Source organism: Homalodisca vitripennis, chromosome 1, assembly GCF_021130785.1.
Source record: "Homalodisca vitripennis isolate AUS2020 chromosome 1, UT_GWSS_2.1, whole genome shotgun sequence".
Classification (NCBI taxonomy): Eukaryota; Metazoa; Arthropoda; class Insecta; order Hemiptera; family Cicadellidae; genus Homalodisca; species Homalodisca vitripennis.
In genome coordinates this window covers 35,651,882-35,669,277 of record NC_060207.1, presented here as the reverse complement: position 1 = coordinate 35,669,277, position 17,396 = coordinate 35,651,882, and the positions used below count along the sequence as shown (strand labels likewise).

Sequence of the window (17,396 nt, the reverse complement as noted above, 5' to 3'; positions counted from 1 at the left end):
GTTGTGTGTGCCTCACGAACAGTGCTATGCTGTACAGAGGCAATTAATATTGTTTAGTTTTTTTATAAATTAATTCTCCCCCTAATTTATTAATTTATTAACTGATTTTTAAAAACTCGACATTATAATAACATAGCATAAACACTATAATATTATAGTGTTATGCATACTATATTATATAAACTAACCAACTTTAAAAGTAAAGTATTTTACACAAGCCGTTAAAAATGTTTTAAAAGTTTAAAGACAAAGCCTGTAAAAATTGATAGTTTCCACAACAAGCCTTTATAAACTTAGCAATGTTTATATTATATACAAAAATGAAGTCTTTTTTAGTTATCACGTTTTTAAAGTATGAAAATGATATTTTAACTATTTTGATTTTGTCCAGGAAAATATCTCAAAAGATCGATTGGGAGTTCGGGAATACTCTGTATATGGGAAAAATTGAATTCTATTGTAATTCTGATCGTTTCTGAATTACACAGTTAAGTTGGGTACCCCGTATACAGATATAAATATAAGCACATGTTATCGATGTCCCTGGGACCCCATGTTTCATGTATATCCTTTTCTTCCCGCTTTTACAAACAACAATAAATAACAGTGGAATTGGGTTTTAAAAGTAGCTAACCATTAATGAAAGCAAAGGCATGTCGATAAACGTTTTTGGCATAAGTTTTATAAGTGGTAGAGAATATAATTAATCCTCGTTAATGAAGACTTTTATTATTTCTTTTCATCAGCATAGCTTTGGAATTAATGAGATTAATTTGTATGAACGGAAAACGACCGCATGGTTACGTTTACCTTTGCAATTCACTGCTAAGTGCATTTTCCAGTGTAAGGAAACGGAAGATTGGGATGAACAGTTTAAGAGCATTTGTACGTCCAGGCTTTTAGAAGACAACGACTTAGCGAGTTACTTTTGTAGCTGTTTACGTCCTCGCCTCGACTCGCTTTGTGGACAACTTTGCCAATAAAACTTCTTGACTGCTGTTTTTTTACTGCCAACTTTCCAAGTCAAGCGACTCAAACAAGCGGTTCATATTAGGGAGAGGTAAATATAAGCAAGCTTCGTACACGAGACAGCTGCATATTGTATTCTTTCGTAGCATTTTGACATTGTATTTATTATTCTGTTTCATTATGGAGAGGTGTATATAAGCAAGCTTCGTACACGAGACAGCTGCATATTGTATTCTTTCGTAGCATTTTGACATTGTATTATTATTCTGTTTCATTATGGAGAGGTAAATATAAGCAAGCTTCGTACACGAGACAGCTGCATATTGTATTCTTTCGTAGCATTTTGACATTGTATTATTATTCTGTTTCATTATGGAGAGGTAAATATAAGCAAGCTTCGTACACGAGACAGTTGCATATTGTATTTCTTTCGTAGCATTTTTGACATTGTATTATTATTCTGTTTCACTATGGAGAGGTAAATATAAGCAAGCTTCGTACACGAGACAGCTGCATATTGTATTCTTTCGTAGCATTTTGACATTTTATTATTATTTTGTTCCATTATGGAGAGGTAAATATAAGCAAGCTTCGTACACGAGACAGCTGCATATTGTATTCTTTCGTAGCATTATGACATTGTATTATTATTCTGTTTCATTATGGAGAGGTAAATATAAGCAAGCTTCGTACACGAGACAGCTGCATATTGTATTCTTTCGTAGCATTAATGACATTGTATTATTATTCTGTTGTCATTAGGGAGAGGTAAATATAAGCAAGCTTCGTACACGAGACAGCTGCATATTGTTTTCTTTCGTAGCATTATGATATTGTATTAATATTAAGTTTCATAAAATTGTATTTAAAGAATAGTGACACACATTAAATTATAAGACTTAATAGTACTGAAAATACTCCTATTCATTATATATGATTTACTCATTATTGGCAATGGGTAATTTAAAAGCATAAGATGTTTTCAGAACTGTTTTTTCATTATTTGTTAAAAAGAACTGACACGCTATACTTGTACACGAGAGAGTTTTGGTTTGCATTTTATAATGTATCAAAATTGTATTGTTAATTAAGTTTTTATAATTAGTACATTATTGATAAAATGTCCATAGTTCATTTAAGGCTCGTTATAATAACATGCAGTTATCATTGTTATTAATTGGCATTACTATCGATGAATGGTTTTGAAACAATTACAGAACTTAATAGTTTTTGGATGTGAACAAAAACTGAAAAAGGTTTTCTAGAAAATCTTCTTAATGTCTTGGGGTTGTGGAACCTGAAGAAGAGGTAAGATCCTATCTACCAAAATACATTGTTTTTAATAAGATAACTGTAACAACTATTATAAATAACACTATCCTTGTGTTGTATTTAATGATTTATTATTGTACAATCATAAATTATTTATTATTGCATTTTAAGTTATTGTAGGATACCAATTGACAATAACAATTTTTTCGGCTTCTCTGTAATCCTTTATAAAAGTGGCTCTGCCGCTACAAAGCAGAGTGTGAAAAATAATGTTGTATGTACTTATTGTTACGAAACCGTACTTAAGAGAGCCTACCACAGACTAAAATAGACAGAGACAAGCTTGTAGTAGCACTATTAGTCTTAGCTTGTCTCAACAAGCTTGTTACTGACACACCTGAGGCTAACACACAGCGCTGTGGCACTCGTCCTCTCTCACACCCTACATACAAACAGGCCGTCCACTCTCCAGTAATATATAGCATGTGGCAGGGTTAATAATAACATATACACAGCTTCTTGGAATACAAAATACGCTTTAACAGATTTTTAATTAATTAGCATGCATACACCTTCCTGACATCAGTGAGTAGGGTATTGATTTCTTAACACATGCTTGTGCAAATTTTGATCATAATCTTTTCAATTGATCAATAACGGAATAACAGATGTATACAGTATTTCAAATCTCATCGAATTAATACTATACAGAATGAAATTATGACCATAAAAGAGAGTTTGTAAATGATTTGTCAAAAGTAATAGTAACTAAAACGTAAAGTTTTTCGGTTTTACTAATCCAATTAATAAGTGGTTAATGACTACTCAAAAAGCCACACACTGTACAGTTCCAGGTAAAATCTATTTCTTTGACCAAATGAGCTTTAAAACATGTGACATTGAATAATCCTTTACATAGGATGAGTCCATTTATATACGTCACACTAACTGTGTAGTCACAGTTGTATGAAGTACTCACTACGTAGCGCCAAGTAAATAACTAAACACATTCCAGTTTGGTACTAATTCAAAAATATTTAATACATTAAGTATAGATGTGTACCGTGGTTAAATAAAGATCAACGTGGTTTACGAATAACATTTGAATTAATATGTTTTTAAATATTAGATTTTATGAATGCAAATAAAAGTAAAGTACAAAATACGTATATTTAAGTGTTGGTAATATTCAGTATTAGTACGGGTTCAGAATGATCCGTTGTTTACTTTTTCAACTGCAATAGTATTTGGGTTGTAACAACAGAGATATTACATCATAGTCGATGAACAGATTCATCTCGATGTTTATTACAATTTCCGATGCACTACCTAAGTAACTTAATCTTTTTATGGGTAATGGAATATAATATAGTGTCGTCTTAAACCTAGAAAGTACAGTAGTAAGGGTAAAATAATTACAATACAGGGGTCACCCTGCTCGTGCCGTGGTGTATTTGTCCAATTTCGGAATTTGTATATATATATATATATATATATATATATATATATATATATTACAAATTTGAAGGCAATATTTTATGTAGAAGTGTAAGGCGTGTGATAAAATTAAAACTAGTTAGGCGTTTAAGGTCAAGACTTGTTATAATAAGTATAACCTAAAAACGTTACATTTTGAAAACACAATACATTTTTAAACTTAGTAATAAAGTATAATTATTTAGTAGAACATTCAGGACTATTAAGTTTACAATAAATTCAAAAGTAACAGTAAATGTAGGTTTTAAGATATCGGGTTGTGAATGCTGGCTTATCAGATAAATGGTTTAAATTGAGATGGTGCACTCGATTTTAAGCTTAAAAGTTTTGGTTACAGACTTGTAAGATCCATTTATAAAAAAAGGAAACATTGATAAATATGTTAGCAATATCTTGAAGAGCGGTAGGAATTGAAACAGAATTTAGGAGCAACTTATTCTCATGCCCAAAATAAAAATGGGTTGAAGGCAAAGGTTGCGCCATTTAATAGTATGAATATGAAAGATGACTTGAGGGAATGATGTTATTTATTTTAAAATAAATTAATTTTTCTAGTAAAATATTTTATCATGAATAATTCTTTTTGTATATTGTAACTGTTTTTAAATTATATTTAATTTAAAAATATAATTTTCTAAGTTGTAATTTAATTAAAACATTGCTACCTCAAGCTATCATTAATATACCTACTGTGAAAAAACCACTGCACACAATTTTAATAATTTTTTAATTGCACCTGATTAGAAAATTACTTACAATTTCTTCTTTAAATTTCCGTAATCCTTCGTAGTGATGTACAATATTTTATACTTTTCAAGGCAATAATTTTAAAAGGGCAATAACTTTAAAATAAAAAATGCCATCCATTGATTACGCTTTTCAATAACCTAATAAGACCTCAGCATGTCTGGTCATTATGTATATGAAGATCATTCATAAACAATCTCTAAGACTTACTAGAAGATGTTAGTGTATAAGTAGGAAGAACAATGATGGATGGGGTTTCCAGCACATGTTAGCCCTATTGTTCGAAAATGTACTTGTATCTACTATGACATATACATAAAAAGGTTATTTCCATGGCTTAAAATATGTTCTCTCCATCGATCAATCCTTTAAATTTGTTATCTCTGGGCAACCTTAAACTGTTGTTTTATGCAGCAGACAACTCGGGTGTAGAAACTCTACGAAATATCACAGAAAGCCTGGCAGAACTATTCAAAACCATTGACTCCCTGAAAAGTGTACGGCAGTCAATATTGTTATTGTATGCGTATTTGGAATCAGAAGTAGCACATTTCGAGCATTTTCAATACAAATATTGAGTTAAGCCTATTTCTCTATAAGTGCAGTGTCTAAAAATTGACACTAGTCCAGATTGATTCCTGGAATCGGGAGCACACGTCTGTCTAGATCCATAAAAAGTCGTTGACTAAGACGTTCAAAGCGAATTTTTTGCATAGTTTCGACATCAGAGACGCCTCGGCTACAAAGGAGCCTGGTTACCCTGCAGCTATCCAGTGTAGTCTAGACGAAGAGGTATTCTCATTATCTCATCAGGTGTACAATTGTCAGAATGCAGTGGCAGATATCAGACGCTCCCACTAAGCGGTAGGTAGAATGAAGCTTAAGGGGTTCGGTATGCCCTATCCTTCCCATGTTAATTTGGCCAATTTTATGTACCTTTTTCTCAGAAACCTTTAAAGCTATCATCATCAAACTTTTGGACACTACTATTTAGACCTTTGTTAACATTTAGAGCGGAACAAAGTTTAAAAAAAACCTTTTATTTATATTGTTGTAAAATTAAAAAATTTATTAATTTTTTGTAAAATAATTTATAATTATAATTTTTTTTTAATAAAAATTTAAAAATAGATTTTTTATAATGTCTTCCGCTCTAAATGTTAACAAAGGTCTAAATAGTAGTGTCCTAAAGTTTGATAATGATAGCTTTAAAAGGTTTCTGAGAAAAAGGTACATAACATTGGCCAAATTAACATGGGAAGGATAGGACATACCGAACCCCCTTAACTCAATATTCGCATTGAATCAACTCTTCCCACATATCTGCGTTATGTGTAGATTTAAATGAGTTTACGTACTGATGAGAATGAGTTATCTAAATGGAAACACTACGTTGTTATTACAAAATAAAATATTTCCGGACATCTGCAAACTGTTTTCTTGATTTGGTGTAAAAACCTGTTCTCAAAGTTTGTAAAATTATTTTTGTCACACGCTGTATAAATAGCCGAATTGCAAACAATGGTCTTAACAAAGATTTGTATATAATAACGTACTCTTGTGCTTTTGGTACTAATATTTGTCTACACACTATTAGCACTTGAATTGTAGAAATTTCAGTTATTATTCATTGGAAATATGCAAATTTTATAAGTGGATTAATTTTACTGTTTTCTTCACAACTGTTTCCAATCAATCCCGGCGCTTTGATTGTTAATCCTTGTATTGAATTGAAACATGGCTAGGGAATTAGTTCAAGTGTTTGTTTTGAATTTCAGCGTTATCAGATGTTTTTAGACGTGATGTTACGTATTGTGTTATTCTTTAACAAGCACGTGCAAAAATATAACTGGGTTTACGTCTATCAATATCAATCTAATACTAGTTAATGTTTTGTTTTCTTTTGTCTGATAAGCAATCCTTCCCATTCCATTAGATTTTTAATATGCATATTAATTTTACTGAAATCATATAGCATATATTTTAATTTGACCGCTAGTAAAGTATATAACTTCATGCCGTAGAATCTGTATTTGCTTTTACTTTGCATAAAAACATTGCCACATCTCTTCAAGATACTTTTGTGAACAATTGTGTAACCAGACTGTATGGAAAACATCTAAAGTTATCATTCTGGTCCTCAAGGTATTTGTAGTTGAGTCAATATATATACTCTGCAGGACATTTCTGACACGTGATTTGTAAAACCACATTTTTAGATTTACAAGACAAGTTGCCAATGATAAGATATGCTTTGGTTGTTTTGTTACTAGTAGATTTTGAAGAATGTGGTAAAATGTTACAAACAAAACATCTAGGTTTGTTACGTGAATGTGAGCATTTTTGTTTTTGTATTGGTGTTTAATTAGTGTTTGTTATAGGTAATTGAGGTTTGACCTATAAATCTTTCAGAATTTCAGGATTTTAAAGATTACTCTAGGGGTTGTTTAGAAAATGTTATTAGTTGAACTAAAATGTTATAATTTTTTATCACTGTTTTTAATTTAGAATGTATCAATTTATTTTTTTAGATTACGTTTTTATTTTAAGCGGTTTTCTTGTATAACCTCTTGTTATGAATGCATTCTTTGCACCATGAATGTGTTTTTCCAAATTAGTTATGTTACTGCATAGTTTTTGAGCTTTATAAGCTAAGTTATTCTTAGAGTACAACTTATCTTGCTTTATAATTATTAATTTTAATCTTTGTTTCATGCAGCTCTGGACTGAAACAGGTTGGTTAATATATAAAATCTTAGCTTGTAAACTTTGTATTACAAGGCATTGTGAAAATTATCATTTGTAATTCTAGTACATCACCATCAAGTAATAAACATGAACACTACATCTCTCACGTGACTAGTCTTGCAAATTTATCTCCTCTTTAGCTTTAAACTTCCTTGGACAATTTGAAATGTATGTATCTTAGGTATAACTATTCTTGCTTGGGAGTATATTCGTTTTGAGTTCCACTTTAGAAGTCTGTCATTTGTTCTAAATAAAATAAAATAAATATTTATTTCGTAATTGGTAACATTAAGACCGATACATTTTTGACATGATGTAATATTAAATATAAATGTGCATCTGATTTAAGTTATTGAAAGGAAATAATTAATTTTTTTATATATTCATTTTATCAAACAAATATTAGAGAAACATTTGCTCATTGATAAACAATTTCTTATCTGTATGTGTCTGTATAATGTCTATATTCTTTTTTTAAAACCGTTTTAAATATGCATATAAAAATTTATTCTCAAGACAAGACACTTAATTTTATTAAAGTGACAATATTACGAACTTCTTTAACATACAAACTTTTATTATTCACTTTTGGGTCTGAATGTCAATTACTTTATATTTTAGAAAATCATACCAAAAACTCTGTTTCATATATACACTGAAATGTAATGTAGTTTAACAGCAGGAGATATTTGAAGCTTTTACTTTTTTTGGACTTGCCGAATATATTTTAAAGCTTAAGTTTTACGGAGAAATTTAAGATAGAGCCGCGTGGCTTTCATTTTGCTTCAATAAAGAAACATTTTCAATTCTATACATAAGATAGGATTCAGTTACCAAATATTTAATTTCTACAATAATTGGGTTTTGGTAATTGGTACAATTTGGTAATAATTGGTACTTATACAAGTGCGCTAAACTAAAAATTTAATATATTACAAGCCGAACTTGTAATTTACAAATTTAGTCAATTAACTATATAATTCTGAACTATAGAGTGTGTACTTTTAGATTTTGTATTTACGAGTGTACGAAATATTTTGACTTATTTCAAGTAGCTTAGTGTAAATAGCAACAAACTCAGCTGATCATGAAATATTCTGCAAAATATTGACTTATGATGTCATAAAATGTGGTAACATGAATTCATCATCTAATTACAAACGCGTGTGTGCTTCGTGCTACGTAGTTACGACAACACATCTCCATGCGTAACAGGCTTCGCTAATTACAAACGCGTGTGTGCTTCGTGCTACGTAGTTACTACAAACACATCTCCATGCGTAACAGGCTTCGCTAATTACAAACGCGTGTGTGCTTCGTGCTACGTAGTTACTACAACACATCTCCATGCGTAACAGGCTTCGCTAATTACAAACGCGTGTGTGCTTCGTGCTACGTAGTTACTACAACACATCTCCATGCGTAACAGGCTTCGCTAATTACAAACGCGTGTGTGCTTCGTGCTACGTAGTTACGACAACACATCTCCATGCGTAACAGGCTTCGCTAATTTTACATCCAAATTTTAAGCCTATATAGCTCATTTCATTCTCGAGATGTCCTGCAGTCAGATAGACAGACAGATATTACATAGAAATACACTTTTACATACTCCGGCAGACAAAAAAAGCTTCAATGACACTTAGCCAAACTCCCTGGTTGGACATGAACAATCACGAAGCTAGTTATTGTCTATATGCAGATAACATTTCATCCCAAATTTAAAGTTTGCAGATGATCTTTATGGAGATATCTTACAATTTTATAAATTCACATTTTGTCCCTTAAGTTAGGTTTCATACCAGTGTTTAAATAACAACACTTCCAGTGACGTAAGAATGTTACTACAACGCAAGAGTGCGCTGAAATCAGATTTTGTCACCGACTTTTAACATTGACTTTCACACTATTGATTATTACATATTTCTTTGCACTCTATAAATACGAGTAATCGACGTTTGTTTATATTTTACGTGACAAAGTAAACCTGATATGATACATGTTATAAATATATTGTGTAAAGTTATAAACAACTTTCATACTTTCAGTGTTTTAAATATATTTTATATTTTCAAGATGGCGGCCGTTCAAAGGTTTAGTGTACACAATTGAATTGTCAAAAGGGTACAAACATAATTTTGGATTTATCGTAACTAAATACAGTTCACGTGTTTGAAAACAAACGTAAATGCTTATGGCGATTGTTGTTTTTAAGGTGATGAAGTTTCAAAATATTTGAAAATATTACGAGTACATTAATGGCCTTGAGAGTTGTTGTCCATAAGTCAGTTTTGTACAAATTAAACGTCTAACTTATAATTCCTCTTCAGTTTAACATTTTAAGATAACACCCACATGTGAAATGTACCTTTCTTCCAACTAAGCAGGAGGGGTATTTTATTCACAACCGCTTAAATTACAAACATGCTAACGTACAATAATAATGAAGATTGTTTGTTCCTAAGAACTCTAAACTATCTGCCTTGTCTCTTGAGATACTATAAGGCGTATAAAGAAATGCGTAGTTTCTTGACAACATTGTGCTACATATCTACACATTTTCACATACCGGTAGTAAATTTAAAATTTTATTTACTGAGTGCTGACAACACTGTGTTCTTGATTTAGTGTTCGATATTGATGATGGTTTTGTAAGGATTCGGACATTTGACATCGCTATATTATATAAAAAACATTTCTTATGATAACTTTTGCAGAAAAAAACAATGCCAAACACTGTGTCAAGGTGATAATTTGGAAACATATTTTGAACATATAAGTTGCAAACACATTATTATGGGGACAACCTAGTTGGTTTAATCAGGGAAGAAACGGACTAAGTAGGTGGCATCTGTAGAATTTCGGACACGCCCACAAGTCTGCTGTCACTGTCACAAGGTTTTAGTGGACAACACACAAGCAGGTTGGCACCGACCACTGTACAGGGTCTCTTGGCACATACTCATTACAACAGCTTGAATTGATGCCATTCCTTGCGTGGAATCATCGGAGACACGATAATACACTTTTGGAAATCATGTATATTTGAGACAAAACTTAAGTCTTTAGACAAATTAAATTAAGGAAATTTATTGAATTTATTGCATACTATTCTTTTTTTAGAACAAATACTAAAGCCGTATGAAAAGGCTAACTCCTTTTTGGCCTCATTCTATCCATACGCATGGGCCACTGGACTGTGCAAGGATCTTGTAAAGTGGAATAAGGAAGGACAAAGATTGGTTGAGTACAAGGTTGATTGTGTTAATAGAAAGAGCAACGGTCACAAAGTATTTGAACTTGTGCTATCACTAACTCAGATTAAACGTCTGGAGCCTTAGACTGCGAGGCTATCTGCAGTCAATTTATCTATGGGGACTATCGTTATCTTTAAATAATCATCTATATCTAGTCTACGCCGTTTAGAGCACAATAACGTTAGGTAACGTCATAAATCCGATAATATTGTCGACAGTGGACTACAACATTAGCTTGAATCTGCCGTCTATTGCCGCGTGTATACGAGTAGTTTCCGAACCTGTTCCTAACATAGCTTATGATTTTTTAAGCTAGTAGATCTTCTGTTGGTCAATTTTAATCTAATAAGATTGGTGGACAAAAATTTAAACTATTCATTTTCTAGTTACTTCCATGTAGGATAACCAAACGGCAAAGGAAGTATTAAACGATATGGCTTCTTCAGCCTCGTAATCGCACTTAAAGCATTAGACTTCTTTTAAATATTTAATTAATTGAGCCAATCTTTAGTGTTTTTTGTTCCACTAATCGAGGATATAAGTTTCGTCCAATGTTTATTTATTTGTTTTAAAATCTCCTCTTGTGGCGAGGAATAGCCAAAGTTACATCTTTTCGTTGCCAATATTTACTTGACTGTCGGATTATCGGTCCTCGTAGGAGTTTCAATCTTTTTGTCACTGCTCCCCTCCCAATCACCATCCGTATTAAAGGCCTCTAAAGATTACCTGGTTCATCTTATCAACCTGCTCCACCAACATCAACATGAAAGAAGGGAAAGTAGGCTATCAGCCATGCTAAATGGACAGAAACTACACTTCGTCGTTTTAGATTTATATTTATACATTATTTAAACAACTGTGAGATATCCATCTATTTTGAAACAGTTTCTATTCGAATTAAAAACAGTGTTTCAAAATTTAATGGGGCTGGCACGCGTTCTGTATAAGTAAATAATAAGGTACGGTTAGCCCTACCCGTAATTTGTGTTAATTAACAAAATTGAAAGTGGTTTCTCCCTTTCTGACCTGTTAGCTCACAAACACAAAAAAAATTGTTCTGCGTTAAACATATTTACTTTGCTCTAGACTCAATTTTAACCAATTTGAAGCTTATGTATCTGTTAGTTAATATTCTGGTGTCATAGTAGACGAGTGTAAAATGATAGTGTACTAGCACATATAAATGATGAACGTTATATCAGTGAAATAATGTAACACAATGTTTCATACCCTAGTACATTGTCAACTAAGAATTAAGACTTGACAGAACCCAGGAGGACAGGAATTCTAGGAAACTAGGAGTGAAACTCAAAATTCGAATTAACCATCTCTTCCCACCATAGCGGTTAGAAAACTTGGTTGCTCCGCTGTGCTTTGAGATCGTGTATAAATACAGTAGTGCATATAATGAGACAATGAGATCACCTCTTCATCTAGATTACACTTGATTTTGTAGTATAGGCGCCTCCGAAGTCGAATCGATGCAAAGAGTTCGTTTTGAGCTTCTTCGCCGTGGCTATTTTTGTTATCTCTCTCCAGAAGGACAGATTCAAGAAATCAAGTGCATGACAGCGTCAAATTTCAGTCGTGGCACTAAACTGAAGTGAAATGGCTCTAAACTCAACATTCGAATTGAATATACCCTTCCCACCTTAGCTAAAATATTTGGCGTTTTAAATTTATTGGAATATGCAGTTTTAATATTACTGGATAGCTGAAATGCACATCTTTAGGAATAGTTTAAAATTGGTTATGTCCAATCGCCTTTATTTAAAATTATAGCTATGAAAGGATCCAACATTTAATTTTTCGTAACTGTAACGAATCAAGGAAAGCTGTTTGTTCTCTCAGTTGAAGAAATGTAAACAACCGGCAGCGGCAGCGGCGCGCAGGAGCACAACGGCACCATCCGGAACATTGAGTCAGATAATGTGTTGTCGTAGTCTTGGACCGGATCCATACACAGTGGCAGAAATAACCGCGCGTCAATGGGATGGAGAGACACTAAATAGCCGAGTATTGTAGAGATACTGTCGTCACGCCGTGTGAACAGCTGTCTCGTGAATCACCGGCCAGCGATACAACTGTTCTCCTGGCTCCACCTCCGACTCCATATATTTGTCACTATCCTATCAAAGGGAGCTCGTCATATTTATTGTTCCATAATTATAGCACCTGTTGTATGAGTGATGACGCAAACTTATTTTGGCGATTTGTCTCGGAAAAGTTAAATTGTGTGGGAATTCCTCTTTGTGATTTATTTTGAGGTCCGTGTTTTATTTCTCTGAATTTGAAGTCACTTTTTTGTTTTTCAGTAGTGTTTTGTTTTAAACAACATAATTAAATATTTGCGTTGAAAGTGTGTTCAAAACGTCAAGGAATTAAAACTAATATGTAAGAGTTTTATATGTAGTTGTACAAAATAGTTTGTACACATGATTATTATGTTTATTTTGTGTGATTTTATTACACAAACAATCTGTCCAAAAATAATTTACTTACAATATTTTTACAGTGATTTTTCTTCTGCTTTTTTTATGTTGAATACAAGATATTTGTCCACTTTACATCAATTTATTCAACATATTTTACTTTATTACCACGGACAAGTTGCTTCGCTCAGATAGGTTTTATGTAGATTCAAACTCATCAGTGGAATCACTGGTACAAGACTTTTCAAAACTTTATCGTCAGCTACCAAGTAAACGATGTTGAAAAACTTAGAATACTCGTTAACATGCATCGCCTGCAGTATATGAAGCTAAGACTTATAATGATGCTATAAATATCTTAAAAGAACCGTTATAAAAACGACTCTATAAAGTGTTTGCACGACAAAACTTACTGCTTTCCTAGTTAAAGTTTAATTTTGTGTTGGATGAAAAATTCAAAAATAATTTTTATACTTATTAACAAAACCTATTTCAACCCCATGTTCCATTTTGAATAAACAATCCAATGTCAGTAAACATATTATATACAAAGTTTATGTCCAAGTCCACTGTGAATAAAACCTATTTCATACCGGTGTTCAATTTTGAATAAAGAATACAATATCAGTGAACATATATAATGATTTTATCTCCTAGTTCACTATCAATGAAACTTATTTTTTCCAAATGTTCCTCTACTTTAAAGGACTGATTGCTCTTTCAAAATTTTAATTAAAAATCAAATTGGTTGAAAAATAATATACACGGTTAATAAATTAAGCTTTGATTATTAATTGTTTTATGTTCAGTGTAACCCAATGTCATGATCACTAAGTGTATTCTAACGTGGTTCATACTAAATGGAAACAATCTCAGTTTATGGTCAGATATGTTGATGCAGATTTATGCACACAATGGACGCATTGGAAAACCACATAGTGTATGTTGAGGTGCCAAATTCTGCTTTAGAAAACCACAAAGTATGGGAACTAGTGTATCAAGGCGGTCAAGATGATTTGAAGATTTTACAATTACTTTGATATAACACAGTAACATAGATTTAACAGATGCTTGGGATGTCCGTGTAAATAGTTATGACATCAAATAAAATACGTTTGAACATTTGAATTGTTATAAATAGAAGGATGTCCTGTCTTTAAGACGTGTACATAGTACCGTGTACATATTTACGCAACGTGTTTTTGTACATTTATTTTGCAGAAGAGATACATAAAAGCATCCAAGAAGTAAGTTTCATAACGAAACAATAAACAAGGCGTTCAGAATTATGACATCTTAGGTGGATCAAGGTTCTCTTAAAGTTAGAAAAATTGGTCATTAAACGTGTTGAATTAAGGTATCCTTGTACAAAAATTCAACCGACTGGAAGTTTTGGCTACTTATCAGTAAGGTAGTCAGTAAAACGCCGTAATATGAAACCTCACTTAAGACAATAGGAAAAATCTCCATTACAGGAAAAGAGTTGAAACCAAGTTGCATTGTATAAACAAATAACCAAGTTTGGTCTTCAATTTATTAAGAAAAATTGTTACTAAAATGGTATCGAAATATATAAGTTTTCCTTATAAATAAATATTAGTTGTCATTGTCAGCCAACGAAAGAAAGAGACAGCGTCCCCTATTTCAGCCAAATAGTCGGTATTCAGATTTATAGCTGACGCATGTACGTAAATTTCCTTCAAGTGTCTTACGAACAGTTTTACATTTAGTATTTACATTTATAGTGAAAGTTAGATAGTAACTTTGATATCTTCACTGCAGTACGGACCAATCAAAGCATAGATTAAAGTATTAAATCTGCAAAAATGTACAGTAAAAAGTATATTTTACTAAAACTTTGAATTTTCGTACCTAGGTAGTTTCTTCCTATGTGCTCTACAGCGGTTGCAGAAAAGGTTGACATAACAAGTATTATTACAAATTTTTTTACTTAATTTACCAATGTAAATAAATTTTAAATGGTGGTTGAACATTTAACAAGCTCTTTGTTTGGAACCCTAATAATGTCTATGTAAAATTTCAGTAGAATTGGTGCAGTAGTTCATACCTGATTGAGTAACACTACACAAAACCCACAGACACCATTAGACGTTTATATAATAGTATATATACATGTCTAAAGAACACACATCTCTTAAAACCAGCCATAACCACGATACGCACGGCTCGGCAGGCTTTCTCTTATTCAGAAGCAATCTCTACAATTGGCAATGTTGGCAATACTGTGAGTGGCTCTCCAGGGGTTCTCTTAGCAGGAAAGTAATCCTGAAGGCTCTTTATTATCTCTTGGAGTGTCTGGAAAAGAAATTCAAAGTAGTGTTTTACAGAAGAGTAGAAAATTGTTTTTATTTAATGTTCTACGTATTTTTCAAACTAAATGGACTTATGTACAAGCTTAGAAATTTTTTATTTCTATATTTTCTATACTCGAGGAAGTGAATTAAAATTAAACTTAGTCATCAGTTTATAACAATAAATATTTGGTGTAAAGTGTTAAACTATCTGTTCAATATAAATTCCCAATAATGTTTTACATTAGCACAACATAATAGCAAGTATATACAGTTCTAACTATTTTACGTATCTCATATATAACGATATCATGATTTAAATAATATTGATGATTCCATAAAAACTATAAAATGATAGATCTTTCTCCACTTTCAAACAGAGGCATTCAAATATGTTTAAACTTTATAGTTGATGGAATGGGTTTGAATAATTGATTCTCTTTTAAATCGGAATAATCAAATATATATACTATATCAAGAAGCGCATAAAAGTGTTGTTACATTTATATACTTCTTAATATACATACATGTAGTATAGGTTTCTACTTACATGCAATTTATATTGCATATAAAACTTGAATCTGGTATGATCAATTTAAAAAATGTTTAAAACATACATCAGTTTTTTAACACTTTTCTCCGCAGAATATAGCATGGGAGACACATGAATGAGAGAAGCACACAATGTATACATCCGATCCTTTCACATTTACACCGCAAATGTCTAGATTTACTGAACAGGATCCCAGGGACAAACTCAGCCTCATTCAAAATTTATATATATATATATATATATATATATATATATATATATATATATATATATATATATATATATACAGGGTGACAATTAAGTCTGGAACCTCTTTTTTAATTTTTGAACCACAATACACAATAGAAAGAAATACCAAAGTTCACACGTGCTTACTGGTGATAGTAACGCACACATCTGCCCAATTACCGACCAGATAATCCATTTGGGGGACGGTCCTCAAGGAGTCAGACAAAATTCTTAAATAGCAGCATAGGTCAAGTTTGGTATCAAATTAACGGTCTTACTTAGCAGAGTACAATGCCGCAAACCGGACTTCAAAAGGTGGATTCATTCAGTAGTTATAGCTATTTGAATTTTAAAACAATTGAACAATGTAAATTATTAAGTATTACAAGTAAACACCAATTTTTAAGTACTTGTGATCAAAGTAAGTGTTCAAAATGTTCCCCTCCCTTCGTATATAACACAAATTCTAAATGAAAACCATTTGAAACTACAATTACATTTATTTACAAATACTTAATATTTACAATTTTCAAGGTATATGATAATAAACTGATCATTACAAACCCGACATGTATGTGACAAACTTAGCTGGTGACTTTTATTTCCGTATTATAATAAAAATCCTAATTATATCTCTAATTATCTAATAGCGATGGCTAATAATATACATGTACGTACGTAATGTACAAACTGTAGTGACTTGAAGATTGTGTACACAGACATAGCGGCACCCTAGTACACTGAGTTTATTTATTTACAGTGAACATGAGTGTTCTCAGCACGAAACGTCAGTAAAACTATGGCTGAAGTACAGTGACATGTCACGTCGCACAATCGTAGGAGGAGGTGAGAGTACAATAGTCTCTATATACGCGACGTACAGACTGCAGCGCGTTGAAGATTGTGTACACTGACATAGCGGCACCCTAGTACACTGAGTTTATTTATTTACAGTGAACATGAGTGTTCTTAACACGAAGCGTCAGTAAAACTATGGCTGTAGTACACTGACATGTCACGTCGCACAATCGTAGGAGGAGGTGAGAGTACAATAGTCTCTATATACGCGACGTACAGACTGCAGCGCGTTGAAGATTGTGTACACTGAAATATCGGCACCCTAGTACACTGAGTTTGTTTATTTACAGTGAACATGAGTGTTCTCAGCACGAAGCGCCAGTAAAACTATGTCTGTAGTACACTGACATGTCACGTCGCACAATCGTAGGAGGAGGTGAGAGTACAATAGTCTCTATATACGCGACGTACAGACTGCAGCGCGTTGAAGATTGTGTACACTGAAATATCGGCACCCTAGTACACTGAGTTTGTTTATTTACAGTGAACATGAGTGTTCTCAGCACGAAGCGCCAGTAAAACT

The 17,396-nt window shown here is 32.4% G+C and overlaps 1 protein-coding gene across 12 annotated transcripts in view; it reads left to right on the top strand.

The window, feature by feature from the left end:
• The window catches only part of LOC124359657, a 622,196-nt gene that overhangs the window by 221,663 nt on the left and 383,137 nt on the right, over positions 1-17,396 (top strand). The window contains exon 2 of one of the 12 annotated variants that reach the window (XM_046812641.1): positions 7,205-7,220. The exons of the other annotated variants lie outside the window; for them this stretch is intronic. The gene's annotated coding sequence lies outside the window, so the exon portion shown is untranslated. The remainder of the gene's footprint in view (positions 1-7,204; positions 7,221-17,396) is intronic. 12 annotated transcript variants of the gene reach the window in all.